General features: G+C 42.5%; 1 protein-coding gene across 3 annotated transcripts in view; it reads right to left on the bottom strand.

Annotated features, from left to right (window-relative positions):
* PDE4B (phosphodiesterase 4B) overlaps window positions 1-15,248 on the bottom strand; it is a 593,994-nt gene that overhangs the window by 92,525 nt on the left and 486,221 nt on the right. The gene's annotated exons all lie outside the window — the stretch shown is intronic.

Genomic DNA, 15,248 nt, shown 5'->3' with positions numbered 1-15,248 from the left:
TAAAGATGCACTGTGTTATGTAACAATAATATAGCCAAGGTCAGGGTGGGAATGGGTGGAGGTTTTGGAGCCAAACCCATGAGACCTGGGCTTGAACTCCAGAATCACCAGTAACTAGCTCAGAGGCTATTTCTTCTCTGACAAAAAAATGATCCATCCCAACACCCACACACCACCATTTCTGGGCCAGGAGCCATTTTGGAAGTTTGAAGGCAATGTAAGATTGGATTCTAGACTCAAAGACTCAAAATAATTCAAAATAAAGATGACTAAGTCTGAGGTTAAAAGATTTACCTCAGGTCACACACCTGGTTGGTACCAGTACAAAAATGCAGTTTCCTGAGTTCCAGCCCAGTGCTCTTTCATTTAAGTCACACAGTTTCATTTGAGGTAGGGAAGTTGAACAAACACCGTAAGAAGCAAATTATTCAAAACGGGACTTTCCAGAGCCAGCCTAGAATTGGACAGCTGCCTCCTTGTGTTCAAGTGAGCCGAGCCCCAGTTTCACTACAGATCTGAAATCGAACTCTTGCTCCTTGTGATGTCAGAGGCCGGGATATCTTCCCAGCTGTGAGTAATGGTCCAGAGATAATTGACCCACCACTCTGCTCTGTCCTAAAATTTCTCCCTTGCCTCCTCTTCCTGCCAGGTTGTCCTACTCAATACCCAAAAGAAATACCCTTCAGTGAAGAGGACTTATTCCTAGAACAGAGGAAGACCATCACCTCTCCACTGGCTCAGTGATTTCCTTGAGGGGAGACAAGGGCTTGAATCACACTTTCCTCTAGATTTTCTCTCGTCCTAGAATCCAGAGTAAGGCATAGATTAAATGTAGCACAGGAACAAAAGGGTATTGTCCAGAGAAAGCTGAACGTGATTGAAGCAGCAGATGTAAACACCAAACCCAGGGTGTGTGTACCTTTAAGGCAGGTACCTGTGTGGCCATCACCAGAGGCACTTGTACTTACCTGATAGCACAGAGGGCTAGTGCCAAGTATATAGGCTTTGGAGTCAAATAAGCCAGAGTTCAAATCCTAGCTTTGTTACTTACTAATTGACTGCAATTATACTGCTAGTTACCCTCATTGAGGCAGGATTTCATTGATTAACAAAAGGAACAATAATATGGATTCTATAAGGGGTTGCTGAAGAAGAAAAGAGATCTCATGTGCAGAGTTCCTAATAGCAAATACAGTTTTTACTTAGTAGGGGTCTAATAGTATGTTAATACTTCTCTCCCATGCCTTGTAATTGAAACAAGTGCTTTATGGAAAGCTCTTTGGAAATACACACTTTGGGGGCAGTGTAGAGCTGAAACTAATTGATCAAACCACTATTCTCTCACAGATACTCCTAATGCAGAAACATCTCAGAATTGACCAAGTCCACCCTTCTGCTGAGTGATGGAGTCCCAAGTTAAACTTTCTACATCTATCTAGACAAGTGCTCTTCCAACAGGTGAAGGCAGAATGAGTCACTTTCCAGAGAAACTCCTTCTATTTTCTGCCAAATCTCTAATGGGGCAAATGGCTCAGGGACACAAAAATCTTTCTTACAAATTCCACCCACTGTAATCTGCCTTTGCTTTCTGCCCTGGTAGCACAGAATGGTGAAGAAAGACTGTTCTCTGTCAAAGACTGGAGTGAATTCCCTCCACAGAAACTTGAGGAGTCAGGGAGGGGGGGAGGGTAATAAGTAATTCCTCCAACAAAATTAGGAAAGAGATAAGTAGCACATTCCAATGCTGTAGAAAAAGAGGAGGCAGAGGTAAGTGTTTCTAGAAGTTGAGTAAAACAAGTTACTCAAGACCTGAAGAAAAGGTAAGATTTGGGGGAAAGGAACCTGGTGAGATGCTAATTCTCTAAACTCCAGAAAGTATCAACAGTTAAATAATTTGCTGAGAGCAATTCTTTATGAAAAGATCGGTGAGACTTAGGAGGAAATTGCACCTTGAAGGCAGGATCATAGGTCTGAGATATTCCAGACTGGGAGGGGTTACAGGAGCCACGTGCCTTAGGATTAAAATACCTGGGGATCTTACTGAGATGCAGAGGTGAGAGCAGCCACTTGGAACCCTGGTGAACACAAACCTGTAAACAGGGTATGGAGAATTGCCTGGTGCAAAGTGCTCTGCCCGGGGGCTGGAGGCTTCAGCTCTGAATACATGCTTTCTCAGTGACAGGAGCACAGGACTCAGAAGGGAAATGGAGATAATGGAGATGTTCAAACTCACATTTGAGAAGGAGTCCCAAGAATGACCTGGAGAATAGGGTTGGTATTAAAATTTCCAAATTGTGTAAGAGGACATGAATGTTTCAAACCCCATTTGGTGGAAATAAGTAATATACATAAAGAGGATTCCCACCTCACTCCTCCACTCCCACCACCCTGAGATATTTCAGGCCAAAATTAACCTTTTTTGAGATATTTCTCCCTATTAAGTCTAATATCATTGGTTGTGGTCTCTAGACATGGGGCACAATTTAACTGGCATTATTGTACATCCTGTGAAGCCCAAGATTTTCTCTTTTCTCTCACAGCCATTCAATAGAGAGAACAACATGGAGGATGCTGATGCGGTGTCACCGGCACTGAGGCAGTGTGCTGCCGCTGCCTGGCCACCATCCCAGGTTCAGAATCCCACCACTTTGCACTCCTGGTCTTTCAAAACTATCATATGGTTTTCAAAACATTTCTGTGAGCTGAGAGGAATGGTTATTTTACTGTGTTTTGAAGAATAGTCTCGATTAGTCAGAAGAAATGTAAAGATTTTTATTTTCCTGGATCTTATATACTTCATTTGTAGCAGAGCAGGGCATAATTCTGGTCTGATTCCCAAGATGAGATTTTTGTTGGTTGGTTGGTCCCTGTGATGATTAGTTTTATGTGTCAACTTGGCTAGGACCCAGCTCTTTAATCAATGCGGATCTAGATGTTGCTGTAGGCATTTTGTACATGTGGTTAACATCTACCATCAGTGGACTTCGAGTAAAAGAGATGACTCAGATGATGTTGGTGAGCTTCATCCAATCAGTTGAAGGTCTTAAGGGCAAAAACCGAGGTTGCTCAGTAAAGGACAGATTCTGCCTCGAGACTGAAGCGTTAAGTCTTGCCTGAGTTTCCGGTGTGCACTGTGGATTTCAAACTGCTGGTCCCCACAATCACATGAGCCAAATCCTCAAAATAAGTCACATATACATATGTATGTATGTATGGACGTGTAAATAGAGTCTCCCATGGGTTCTGTTTCTGTGGAGAATCCTGACTGATATGGAACATACCTTCATATAGCTTTTTCTCTAGAGTCTTATTTCTACATGGTGCGCAAGCAAGATCAGATTCTGTGTCTTATTCACATTGGTACCTCCCCTCTCCACCGGCTTGGCGACAGGCCGTAATAAAAAAATGTAGCATAAGGAATACACTAAAACCTGAACAAATGGATGAATGATGTAGAAAGAACTTAGGCCCATGGCCTAAAGAACTAGGATGCTTTTACAAAGCAACACAGGACATGCATAGTCCAATATAATGTAATTAGAGTGGGAAGTTATGACACTAGGCAGGACTAATTGCAAGAGGCTTTCCATTGGTAACTTTTTTTTTTTTTTTTTGCGGTACGCGGGCCTCTCACTGTTGTGGCCTCTCCCTTTGCGGAGCACAGGCTCCAGACGCGCAGGCTCAGCGGCCGTGGCTCACGGGCCCAGCCACTCTGCGGCATGTGGGATCTTCCCGGACCGGGGCACGAACCCGTGTCCCCTGCATCGGCAGGCGGACTCTCAACCACTGCGCCACCAGAGAAGCCCCATAGGTAACTTTTGAGTCAGATTAAGAGGACTGGGAATTTCCTGGTGGTCCAAGGGTTAGGACTCCACACTTCCGCCGTAGGGGGCATGGGTTCCATCCCTGGTCAGAGAATTAAGATTCCACAAGCCTCGCAGCATGGCCTCCCCTCACCCCCCCCCCAAAAAAAAGGACTGCAGGGAAGGTGGTTTGGAAGTGTGAGGGGCGTGGAGAGAGTGGTAAATCAGAGGGAGGACTAGAAACGTTCTGAGGGTAAAGAGAGACAGGCTGGTCAGAACTGTGATGAGAGAGGAAGAAGTAATGGAAAACCAGGTCAGTGAAGACAGAGTCGCATCGTGTTGACAAAAGGCATGAGAAGAACCCTTATTTTCCCCTGGGATTAAAAAAGTAACGAACCGTCATGCGCACGCACTCACGCACGCACACATGCACATGGCATTGAGCTGGCACATTTAGGGAGCCAAAGGATTCATTGTTTGTCCGGGCAGGTACTCTGCATGTAGATGTAAAGGAGCTGAGTGCCTAAGACTGCCCAGCTGAACAAACATGTGAAAAGCCTCTCTCCGTGCTTAGGTACCACACTAAAGGTGTGTGTTGACTTCCTAGAACTGAGCCTCTGTTAGCTTGAGGCCCTACTAGCAATGCAGGGATGAAAAGGAAATCACAGTGTCAAGTTCTCCGTAGGATGGCTGGCTCTTTGGTGGGACTGTCCTTCCAAAGTGAGCACACAGAGAACTCCAGAGGGTCAGCCTTGCCTTTGCCTTCAGAGAGACAGTCACGTAGCTTAGGAAAATGAAACGGCTTTCTTTCATGAGCCCAATTTTCTTTTTGTGCAGATGGCAATCTAGATTCTGAAACAAATTTTTGTCCCACTGTTTCAAGTTCTCCAAAGCTGGAGCAGCCGGGCAGCTGCAGAGTCATCCAGTTTCTCTGTCCCCCATAAGTAAGTTCCTCCTTATCAGAATCCACCCCTGATTCAAGGAAGTCCATTTTTCCATGAGTAGAACAGCCATATGTCTCTCCTTTTACTTACAATTCATTGCACTACCTCTCTTTCGTTGTTAATTCTTTTTTCAGTAGGTTTTTGAGCACCTGCCCTGGGCCAGGCACTGACCATACAGCTAATGGTGCAAGCAATCACGAAAACAGGCAGTTACAATATGTTAAGAATATTAGCATTTATTTAGTGCTTTCTGAGTGCCAGCCATTGTTCTAGACACTTTACATAAATTAACTTAGCTCTCATAACAATAGTTTCCTATGCCAAAGGTCCTATTATTTTCCCCATTGTACAGATGAGGAAACCAAGGCCCCGAGACATTGAATTACTTACCTACAATCATACAGAAAGAAAGGAATAGAATCAGAACTAAACTCAGGCAGTCTGCCTTCTGTGGTTGCCTTCTTAACTGTGCAGGTGGACAGAAGGGGCAGGTGCTGAGTATCTTTTTTTTTTTTGCGGTACGCGGGCCTCTCACTGTTGTGGCCTCTCCCGTTGAGGAACACAGGCTCTGGAGGCGCAGGCTCAGCGGCCATGGCTCACGGTCCCAGCCGCTCCGCAGCGTGTGGGATCTTCCCGGACCGGGGCACGAACCCGTGTCCCCTGCATCGGCAGGCGGACTCTCAACCACTGCGCCACCAGGGAAGCCCAGGTACTGAGTATCTTGATAGAGAAAGCCCAGGTGCTAGGGAGCACATGGGAGGTGTGGGCACAAGCCCAGACTTGTGGTTCAGGAAGTACTGTATTTAAAGTTCAAATCAGATCATGTCAACCTCGTTCTCAAAATCCTTTAATGGCTCCCCAACTGGATTTACAATAAAAGCTACGCGTTCAACCATGGCTTACAAATGCTCTGCCCCATCTGGCCTCTCTGGACCTCTCTGACCTTGCGCCTCGCCGTCCCTCTATCAATCCAGGTCTCTGGCTGTAGCACCTTTTAGATGTTAGTCAGTGTCTCCACCCACCCAGCTTCTACTCAGTGTTTAGGTCTCAAGTCCAAGTCATGTATTTACAAAGGGCTTCCCCATCCCCTAATCTACATTAATCCCAACCATAACCAATGATAATGATAATTAGAGCAAACAGTAGATAACACTAGTTGGTAGGCAATGTTCTAAATGCTTTACTTACGCTAACATTTAAATTTTATAACAATTCTTATGGGAAGAACTAGTATTATTCCCACATTCACAGGTGAAAAAATGAGGCAATATTATAGCATTCTGTACTTTTCTTCATTACAATGATCAAATGTATAATCATGTACTTATTCATTTGACATTTCATGGGCAGTAAGCTCCACAAGGTCAGGGTCTGAATTCATTCTCTTCTCTGAATTCTCTCCCATTGTATCCCCAGTGCCTAGTACAGTGTCTCATATACAGTAGGCATCTAATAAATGTTTATTGAATAAATGAATAATGGACGTATATGAAACATTTCTCTCAAGACTTACACATTACAATGAAAGGGATAGTTGACAAAGAAATTAAGGGAAATTCTCTGTTATATAGTACTTATTGAGGCTGCAGATAACTCAGTTCCTTTGGTTTCTCTCCTGTTGTGAAATTCTAACCACCCCCTTTCCGTTCGTTATAACATCCGAGGTTTACAGTGTGGGGAGGCCAGGACGGTGTGGTCTAGACTAGAGGGAAGAGCATGGGTTTTCAAGAAACACAGATCTAGGTTTCAGTTTGGACTTAATCACTTACTAACTGTGTGTCTTGAGTAAGCCCCCATATACCCACTGAGCCTCCTTTTCCAAATCTGTGAAACAAGGACAATAACATTGGCAAAACAGTTCAGTTGGTGAGAAAATAATGTCTGCAGAGGGCCGAGCACAGTGCCCAGCATGGAACAGGAGTTCTTCTCCTGCAATCAGAGGCAGGCATGTGGGGTGTTGGAAATGGTCTAATGTACTAGACAAGCAGCACTAGCCAGACTAGACCCCAGGAATGTGAAGCCCAAAGAGTAACTGAGGGACAGGGGCAAAGGCTGCATTATCTGACCTGGCTGCCTCCACAGATCAAATGAGCTGGATAATCGCCATGGTCCAAGCTCGCTCCGAGGACACAGTCAAAGAGGGGGTGGGAAAAGTACACAAACCTCCGAGGGGTTACTTTTGGTCCATGTCAATAGCTCTAGCTGGGAGTAAGTCAAGACAATAGACCAAGACAAAGATCCAGTGAGTTCTGCTGCCTGTTCTCTATTTCTAGGGGACAGTCCCTGCTTTGTTTCTCTTCTCTCTGGTGAAAGGGCTGTTCCCTGAAATGCTCCTGGTTTCCGAGAACAGCTCTGGAGGCAACTTCATGAAGTGCTGGCCAGATGAGAAGCAAGCAAGATGAATTCACCCTGCCCGCCTGGGATCAAGTGGTTTTGCAGATGCTGGAGGGAGAAAGGGGAATTTAGATGGTCCTCTTCCTTCCTCCTGCAGCTCCCAGTGTCCACATTCATCCTTTTCTAGGCCAACCCGAGCTCCTTCTCATCTCCCTCCCTCCCAATAAAGAGGAGAGAAGGGAGTGGGTGGACACGGGGGTATTGAGAGAGGCATAAAAGTTTTCCAATAGGACTCAAAGCCCTCTCAGATGCTGACTCTGCTAGTAGGTTCTGTCTTCCCTCCAAAAAGAAGCTCTGCACTGGCTTATGCTGCTGTTCTCTGCTGAGCTCTGTGGGTTGAAGCACCTGTGCCCGTGTAGGTGTGTGCCCAACCCTGAACATGGTTTTTACATACAACCATAATGGGTTGTGTAGCTGCAATTATTCTATCCTATAAAGTGAAGTCCTCTCAGGTTTATACAAAAGAAAACTCTCACTTGACTAAGATCCAGCTTATCAGCATGCTAATTGGACTTTCTTCTTCACACTCTGTTTTTAAGAGAAAAAGCCACACTTGTGTCATGTTCTGTTACATTTGGTAACAGCTGCATTCTGCCCCCAGCTCCCTTAGCTTCCCACTGTATGTCCTGGAGACGCCTATCTTCAGCTCTAAATCTACTTCCATAAAATCAGATTTTCGTGGTTTCAGGGGGAAAGAATCTTTCAAAAAAAGACTGCCTTCTAGATTGTATTACTATGAAAGAGAACCTGATCAGAACCTTCTAGAAAGATCTCTACAAGGCTTGTTTTGGTTCCCTACTGATGCCAGCAGGCCTGAGCTCTCACCTGTCACACACTGACCACGTGCTTTGTGCTGGGTGCTGTGGGAAGTGTGTTGTACAACACTAATAATATCGATACCAATATTGACACTTTCTAAGGGCCGGGAGCTATTCTAAGTGTTTTACATGTGTTTATGTATTTAATTCTTATAACCAACATAGGAGATATGTACGATTTCCATCACAGTTTTGTAGAGGAGGCAACTGGGACACTGTCCCAAGATCACACAGTGGTGGAGCGAGGATTTGAGAGAGGCAGTGTGGCTCCAGAGTCTTCACTGTTAACCCCTATACGTAGCTTTTCTCGTTTCGCCTTTCCTGCAATTTTAAGAGTAGCATATTACAATACCCATTTTCCAGATAAGAAAACTGAGTCTCAGAGAAGTAACTTGTCTAAAGGGCCGACCCATGATCCCAAGCCAATTCCGTTCAATATGCTGAGTACCTACTTTGTGCCAGGCTCTGTGCTAGACACGGAGAGCATAGTATAGTGCAAGAAACTAGTCACATATAGCCGTTTTCATTTTTTTCCATTTCTTTTAACACTGTCGCTTCTTGCTGAAGTGATGGATAATAAAGAGTTCACTTGGAGTGAAGGAAAGTCACCTGCAGTCAAGATTATCCAGGGATGCTGGTACTGGGCACATGCCTGAGAGCTAGAAGATATTTAGGCCAGGCCGAAGGAAGCCAACTATGAGCCTCAGCTCCTTTCCAATCCTTTTTGATTCAGGAACAAGCATTCACCCTTTTGTCTGATTATTCCATAAGCATTTATTGAGCATCTAATATGTTCCAGATCTTATGCTATAAATTACGGATATATAAAAAGAGGATTCATACTTTATCTGGGACCCTCTCAGTTTAGAAGAGGTGAAAATTAAAATAAAGATTACAGCATAATACAACAAGCGCAATAATTGAGATTTTGAGATAATAATTGAGAGTGGTTTTGGATGAGTTGTGGAAGATGGCATATATGTTGCGATCTGAAGGATAAGAAATGCACTTTCCAGATGGGAATGGGTAAAGGAAGTAGTATTTACTGAGCATATACCATATATCAGGCACTGGATTGAGACTCTATATTTAGTTTAATCCAGACTCTAGAGTCCAATAATCAGATGGTATAAAGAACTCATTCACCGTGACAACATAAGAAAATCCCTGAGCTGAATATGTGAATGATATTTTCGGGGAAGGGCAGCCCAGGCAGAAGGAACAGCACGTACAAAGGCAGGAAGGCAAGGAAGAGCCTGGTGTATTTGAGGGACAGTAAGTTCAGTGCATCTCAGCCATTAGCTGTGCACGGGGCCAGGGGTTAAAGGGGGAGGTGAGGACAAAGAAGGAATTAGAAACAAATTCTGAAAGACTTTGCATACCTGGTAAGAAGTAAGGATCTTATCCCAAAAGTAAAGGTTAACCAACTCAGAAAACAACATAATTGGGTTTTAGAAGAATAATTCTAGTACCAGAATAGAAGGTGGATTGAAGTGGGGAAAGACTGAGCACAATAAACCAAGTTGGAGGGCCACCACCATGGCTTGGGAAGGGAAGATGAAGCGCTAAACTGAAGGAGAGGAGATGGGGAGGAAAAGGAGGGTGTACGATTAGAGGAAATGACTACAAGGATTGTCTGTGGGAGGCGAAGAGCAAGATAAAAGGTAGTGAACAGCCACTCAAAGCCAGGAATATGGGAAAAGAAGGAGAGGTGGAGGGAGGGATGGGTCTGGGCCTCCAGATGAACCCAAAGGGGTTACTAAAGGTGGCTGGATGTCTAGCATTCCTGTACATACTTACTGATAAGTAAGTACACACTTACTGATAAGGAGTGCGGGGAGGAAAGGGACAGGGTGGAGAAGGGAGATGAGTGCTGAGCCAACATGGTAGATTCTGACAACCGGATATGAAGAAAGCTGTCTGCTCAAGATGGTTCCCTGACTCTGAGCCTGGGAGAGGGAGGTAGGAGACTCCAGGTGTGAGGGGAGGATTTGGCTCTGACTCCTGGGGCCGTCCAGGTAAACAGAGCTGTCAAGAACACCCAGAAACAGACAGATGTTTCCTGAAGGGCTCTCTCTGACACGCCTGGGAGCTGCATGACCAGGCTTGAGGCTGGCAGCAGCTGGGGTTTGGGAGGACACAGGCACGTGGGCAGCCTCCTGCGGGGCTCTGCGGATGAAGCAGCTGAGACAAGGGAAGCTTTTTTTCCCAGCCTCGTCCTCCACCTTTGCTTTAGAGCCCCGGTGCTGCCACAGCACAGTGCCGGCTGGCTGCATAGAGGTTGAGTCATAGATGACAGGCTGCGGCTAGAAGACACATAGAAGCAACAGACAGGGCAAAATTGTGTGTGTGTGTGTGTGTGTGTGCGTGCATGTGCATGTGCAGGAAACTGTATTCAGGGAACTATCAAGCACGGTCTTACGGGTAGACAATAGTGATTTGCCTAGATAATTTATGTCACCAAATAAACATCAGGATGGGCTGTGCAGAGCTAAAGGTGAGACACATTTTTAAAAGTGGGGTGTCTCCCTTCAGGGTCTCAATGACAGGAGATGCTTTTGCACACAAAGCCCTCAGGCAACAATATCTAAGCTTTGTCTGAGCTTACTGTAACCAAAGAGGAAGAAAGGCCGGAACTAAGAGGCAAAAAAAAGAAAGAAACTGTGTTTGGAGATAGGTCTGCTACAGTATAAACTTTTCCCTTTCTCTGGCTCACTGCTATAGCAAAACCTGATGGTTGTCTTTGTAAAAAACGTGTCTGTATCTAGGTCCCTGGCAGTGATTTGCTTCTGGGAGGGCCAGCAATCTATTTAATGACTCCATTGACGTCAATAGCATAACTGAAATACTTACTAACATGCATGATTCCAACTTTCAGGGGGGTGGGTGGATGGTGTTTCTCAGCAGTACAAAAAACGCGAAGTGGAATCAAGGCGGAATGAACTCCAGTCTTTAGGCAGCAAGTGAGAGTTGAGATGTTAAGGGTCTCATCAGTTCCATTTAATACTAAGAAACATTCACACTAAATTTAGAAATTAATTTCCAAATAGTGGAATAGCAGTTAATGAGCAGGGTATTATTTTTGGTGACGTTTGCTCAAGGGTAACATTTTAACTATTCACACTTTAGTTGACTTGTCAATGTTTTTTTTTGCAACTTACACTTACCTAATTTTAGACGCATATGGAATAATTGCAAATCCATATAAACAGCTTAATGTTGATGCTCTGAGGTAAACTTCCAACAGGAGGGCTAATTTAGACAAAAGCCATTCTTATAAGACAACCATTTGTGAAATTATTCTCCGAATGACTAGGACTTTTCTAGTGCATCTGCCCTATCGTCCTGTATGCAGACTGCCTAAATACTCAAGGTGAATAATTAAGGCAATTATCCCAATAATTCAGGCCACACAGCATTCAGAACAAAGAAAAAGAATATCTGATATTTTTGTTTTTTTCTTTTTTTCCTTTCCTCCCTCTCTCTCCCTTTTTATTTTTCTTTCTTTTTTCTTTATCTTTCTTTCTTTCTTTCTCTTTCTTTCTCCTTCCTTCCTTCCTTCCTTTTAGTTTGTAATTCCCTCCAATTTCTCCCTTTTCATGAGTGGCCATAGCCTTTGGTAACAAGATTGATTTTATTAGTATTTGCTGTAAGTGTTGTAACCCTGCTTGACAGTTCTTGCTTAATGTGGAAAGCGAGAAAACGTTCTGCTTGAGCTGGGCTTCATTTCCAGTCATCTGACTCAGATCAGCTCTCAGGCCATTGCTGTCATTCTCAGAGAGCCCTTTACTGGTGCACGCACAGCCCATCTCTCAGCCTAGGCTCTGGCTGCTCTGGCAAAGAATGAAAACTGAATCAAGGTCATGACTTCCCGAATTTCTTAAGATCCAAGGTAACTCACTGAGCCTCTTGTCTACTCCTCAAATAGACCCTGCATCTGACACACACACATGAACCTCCAGGGGAATATTCATAATCAAGCAAAGACATGGGAGGAACTCATACTGAGAAACAGGCTTCTTAGGAGAAAGTCTCTTCTGTTTTATCAACCGGTAAAAAGCCATTTCCTCCCCAGAATGACCTAGAGGACACATATTAGAAGAAACGGATTCCCATGAGCACTAAAAAATATTAATTAAGTCTGTTTCTCACTTAGGCCCAGCTATTTCAGACTTACTGGAAAGCCCTGTATTGTCTCATCCTATTTCTCCATACACAGGCTTTTCCTGAAATACAGCTAATTGACTGGTGTTGAAAACCATCATGAGCTGAGGCTGTGCATACCCAGGCTGGGAGACACTTCGGGTCTGCAGCAGTCTAGCCTGAAGTCCTCAAGGCAATGCTCTAGTCATCTTTGTGACATGGTTTGCTGTCATTTCCGATGACCCATGGCCTTGGGGGTTGTTCTTCAAAACATCTTGTCTGTTACATGGGTGATGTTCTTGCTCAATACGTTTATTAGTAAACTTTGGAAGAAGAAAATTAGTGTAGAATATTCCACCTTACACATTGATTTGGCTGCTAAAATGTTCCATATATGATACATATTATTAAAAATCAAGTCACGTTTATAGTAATCAGAAGTGCTGGTCATTAAAAGGAATACTTCTCTAATCCTTTGCAAAGCAAACGATCATTTCGTAAAGGCAGTGAACACTTGATAATTTATCTTTTCAGTAAATTCTTACTTTCATGACATACCCATGATCACTACTGAAATGCATGCAAAAGCAAGGGATGGTTTGGGTGGGAAAAGTGGGACAATTACCCTACACACACACACACACACACACACACACACAACATACATATGCACACACTCAATCATGTACACACACACACACACACACACACACAGTGATTTTCCTCAATTATCTTTTTTTTTCTGTTGAAAATAATTTGGGGGCCTGAAATCCTGAGAATTACTTCAATTTTCCAGTTTGAATGTGTATAGATGACAGAACCCAAGTTCCTCGATACATTATCAAGTTCCTGCCTTGTTTGGAGTGTTCTTTTTTCAATTCTTTTTTTTTTTCCCTTCTGTTCCAATCCTTACATATCATGTAGAGAAGGCCTGGAATTCATGCTTGGGAAAAGGCAAAATGTGATAAAAATCGAGGTGCTCATTAAACTCCACAGCATTGACATTTTCAACACCCCCAGTAGGATTTACTACATTTCCTCCTTAATGTGGGAGCATATGACTTCCACATTGCTATATTTTCTGGGTTTTAAATCCTCTATTACTTTACTCTGGCTTTCCTATTTAAAGTATAAACTTTTTCGATTTAACTTTTTTTGTTCAAAATCTATGTGACCATACTAATATAGAGATTTAGAGAGTGCAGTTATAGAATGTGTCTCGAACTTCTTTCCATTTCAATGCAATAACTGATTTTTAACAGTAAAAACATGCATGGCTTTTCACAGCCATGGAGGTAAAATATTGACTCATTATTAAAATTTAATTTATGAGCATTTTCCTTAAGATAAAGTCCTTAAACTTTATGCAGTTCTCCTGCTCAATTCAACACTTACCTATCTTCCTACTATGTGAAAATAACTGTGCAAGAGTATCTTAAATGATAAAGAGAGGAATAAGGTATAGACAGTCCCAGGCTTCAAGGAGCTCCAATGGAGGAAACATATAAGCCACAAATTGGAGTATATCCTAGAATGGAATTCTCTCCATAGCACAAAAAAGGGAGCAGTTACATTGATTTTTTAAAAAAAATCTGGATGCCTTTGCAGAAGAGGGAAATCTGTATTGTAGCATGAGAGCTAAAAACAATAAGCTTGGTTAAACCGTGAGGAGAAAGGTACTGCAGACTGAGAGATTTGCTTTGACTTCCCCTATGAATTTTTCAGTTAATGATCAATTTGTAAGAGCAAATGTACCAATTTAACCACGGTTTTTGACAACTAACTTTTAAAATGAATTGCATTTCCTTCATTTAGATGCATTTTAAAAAGAAAAAAATATCTTTCCTCTGGCTTTTCTCTATCTCTCTCTTAAACTTGATTTTTATACAAGAATACAGTAACCTAAGTCAGCCAGGCTTTCCCAACAAACTGGGTTGTTGTTAAATCTGTTTAAATTATTGTGGTTTCTTGTATCTTTTATCTTAGATTTCAATTGAAATACATGAGTTCAGCATCAGTGCTAATAAATGAAAACCTGATCTCATTATCACGCTATATCATTTTTTAAAGCAGCACTGCAGCTTTCATTTTTTGTGTGTGCTGTGAGCCACTTATTTTTCATTCCCCTTTAAAGTTTCTATTTAAACACACCTCTTTGTCATATGCTGATAAATATTAAAATAACAGGAAAAATCTGCCTGACTTATTTAAGCTGATAATAAAAACAAAACACAGGATGTGTGTGTCCTCCTTCCTTTTCTGACTGTGGTTAAGCATTAAGAAGGTTTTGAAACCTATAATTATGTAATAATCGGTATCGCTACATTCTCTGCTCAATGAAAAGTCAGAATTTTTGTAGTTTGCCACAAAGACAGACAAAAACAAATTGCCTGAGTGGTATTGTCATTTCTTTGCTCCATTGTTTTAAAAGAATTTAGCAAAAGACTCTGTACTTGCCAAGCTGTAGTTACTGTGCCAATAATCACAACATGATCTTTCCAACAGCATCTTTGGCTAATGAGCTAATTTATAGAACCATAAATATCACATATTCTCCTGCTGTTTGTCAGTATTTATTACATGAAAAAGAAAACATAGCTTAAATATTCGGTTTGTTGTCAAAACCATCTTAGTAAATTTGGCTAATAGAAATGGTAGTGATGGTGTCTCACAAGTGGGCCAAGATGATGATATGACAGGAGTTTCGAAACCACCCCCTTTGATCTCTAGCATGTAACACCAGTTACATGTTCAAACACTCTAGTTATCTCATTTCATTTTATAAAACTTCTAAAGGACATAGTACATCAGCACACCACATTTTTAAAGTCCATGGATAGAGTACCATTTTCTTCTATTTCATATCATGGGGCTCTAGAGGTAAACTTGACTTTGCTTAATATCTTCCTTTTACTTTTATTCTTGTTCTCAATATTTTCTCACAAACATATGTTTTAAAGCATGTACCATTAATACTTCAAACGCCAGTGAGCCAATGGAACATACTGCCTTTGTTCTCTTCTTTTAAAAGTTGGACTTTTGTATTATTTCTGTTATATGTATGGCCATCATATCAGCAAGAAAACACAACATCCGAGCATGGAAGATCATAAGAATAAAGCAAAGGGAAACAGAAACCTATGAGG

This window comes from Aethalodelphis obliquidens, unplaced genomic scaffold, assembly GCF_003676395.1.
Source record: "Aethalodelphis obliquidens isolate GAN/ISIS:26980383/991018 unplaced genomic scaffold, ASM367639v1 scaffold13, whole genome shotgun sequence".
Classification (NCBI taxonomy): domain Eukaryota; kingdom Metazoa; phylum Chordata; class Mammalia; order Artiodactyla; family Delphinidae; genus Aethalodelphis; species Aethalodelphis obliquidens.
This window is presented reverse-complemented; position numbering and strand designations above follow the sequence as displayed.